At 34.7% G+C, this 2,251-nt stretch overlaps 1 long non-coding RNA gene across 1 annotated transcript; it reads right to left on the minus strand.

The window, feature by feature from the left end:
* Window positions 1-1,052: 1,052 nt before the first annotated feature.
* On the minus strand, window positions 1,053-1,795 carry LOC139898990 (uncharacterized). The gene is made up of 4 exons (XR_011777243.1): window positions 1,603-1,795; window positions 1,415-1,460; window positions 1,188-1,223; window positions 1,053-1,086 (listed from the first exon to the last, which is right to left on the minus strand). It is a non-coding gene; the product is annotated as an uncharacterized lncRNA (long non-coding RNA).
* Window positions 1,796-2,251: the final 456 nt, after the last annotated feature.

A 2,251-nucleotide genomic window follows, 5' to 3' on the forward strand; every position in this document is an offset into this window, starting at 1 on the left:
GCGACCTGCTTACAGCCGTCAGTCATACCATTATTCTTTTAATATTGTTGAAATATTCCTCTTCCTTCATCTATCAATATTATTGGTTGATTATTTTGCCGCTGTCTTATTTTGTAGCTATTTTCGTTTTCATCTTTTCCTACTCATTTAAGCAACACAGTCGCATGTTAACCAAAAAAAAAAAAAAACACTTTGTGTTTGATTGTATTGGACGGTCTCACCTTTTCTTATCATCTTTTATATACTTAATTTTCTTATTTTATTAAATAATAATAAATAATCGGTGTGGGGCTGAGCCGCATAGCTTGACTAGGTTCCAAATCCCGATAAAAAGAGGAATACAAAAAGAAAAAAACAATTTTTTTTTGCAGCGTTGAAGAATACTGTTATCGATGACAAAAGTAGCATATCAAAAAAAGCGGTACTTGATCCTTAGGCACAGCAATTCACAGCGTAAAAGAAAAAACAAACGCTACAGAAAAGGAGAAGCCGTCAAAGAGATCTGCAACTCTACAAACGATTATTAGTTCTTCTATTTTTTTTCCTATCCAATCCGTAGATGCCAATACAATCTTTTATTCCAATGATGCAAGCACATGCTCAGCCACTCATCAATTTGATACTGTGCCAAACACCAATCTAATCCCTATGTATGCAACGTCCACCTTATAGCCTATCTTCTTTTATTTATTTACTTTTCTTATATATAACATTTTGTTGATTGTTGATTTCCGTTTCAATTTAGCCAACAAAGCAAACATATTGCTTTTTTGTTCTATGCGTATCTTGACAACACCACAACAAAGACCACTAATTTGTGTTCATATAGACCCATATATATTTATTTCTTTGTTTTTACGCTCTATTATTTTGTCATCATGTTAGACGGTACAAACAATCAAAACCTTACTTCAATGTCGCGTACACAGTTGCTAAATATTATTAATTCTCAAGCCCAACTTATAGCTCAATATCAAATGGCTCAACACTTTCAGCCCAATTACTATGGTGGACAATTATTTGGACAGCCCACTGGACCTGCAAACGTTTTTCTGTTTGAATATGCCTTATCTCAATTGATTTCACCTATTAGAAAAATAGTCTCAGATTCAGGGGAACTTTAATCTCACAACAAAAAAGTCTTTATCTTGAAGAACTTCAAAATATTTTAGACCAATTATACATACCTGGTTAAATAAGTTGTACATACCTGGTTAAAAATTCTGCATAATTCGGTTCTAAAGTTTAATTTCTATAATAGTTCAAAATTTAATATAAATTCAAAAATGTTGTAAACTATTCATAGTACGATTGCCATTTATAATTTGTTATTGGAGTTCTGCTGGTTTTTCGAAACAAATAAACATTGACAAACACACAATGAAGAACAAATTTAAGAATCAAAACTACTTACAGATACAAATCAAATCGCCAGATGCACAAAGAAATAAACAGAGGCACTGCTTGCGAAAGATTTTGATCCAAACAATCGGCAATCGGAACACAACATACAAACAGATCATAACTCAATCAATAACACCTAAAATTACAGCAATAATAATAATAAAATAAAAACAAAGCAAAACACAAATGAGTTAGCACCTTTTTCTCTGTCAATGAAACACGCTGGAAAGATTCCCGTCGACGTCATGAATACGCAATCGAAGAAACAGAACGGATTTATGAAAGTGGCAAACGATGAAACCATTAAACCCTAATCTGTCTTCCAAACCCCAAAATCACAAAGATAAACCCACCAAATAGCATCTGATTGATTGCAACTCATATATCCATCGGTTGTTATTACACGACCGCTCACCCGACCACGGGTTCATTCACGGTTGATCCACAGTCGCAAACTCTGGAGACCACACTTCCTAGTGCGTTTAACGCAATGTCTCTTCAGGATTACGAGAAAGCTGGATGGCACATGGATACTGGTGCGTCCACTCATCTTACCTCTTGCACTAATAATCTTAGTACTATTTTTAATAATTGCAAATATCCGTCAGTCGTCGTAGGTAACGGGAACACTATTCCCGTTACCAACACCGGTCATAGCTTGATACCTAATGTTCACAAACCCTTGCACTTACATAATGTTCTTGTTACCCCAAACATAGTAAAAAAATCTCATTTATGTTCGTCAATTTACTCGTGATAACATTGTCTCTGTTGCATTCGATCCTTTTGGATTTTCTGTGAAGGATTATTTGACGCGTTGTCTTCTTCTCCGTTGTGATAGCACCGG

The sequence above is a fragment of the Rutidosis leptorrhynchoides genome, chromosome 3 (genome assembly GCF_046630445.1).
Source record: "Rutidosis leptorrhynchoides isolate AG116_Rl617_1_P2 chromosome 3, CSIRO_AGI_Rlap_v1, whole genome shotgun sequence".
Lineage (NCBI taxonomy): Eukaryota > Viridiplantae > Streptophyta > Magnoliopsida > Asterales > Asteraceae > Rutidosis > Rutidosis leptorrhynchoides.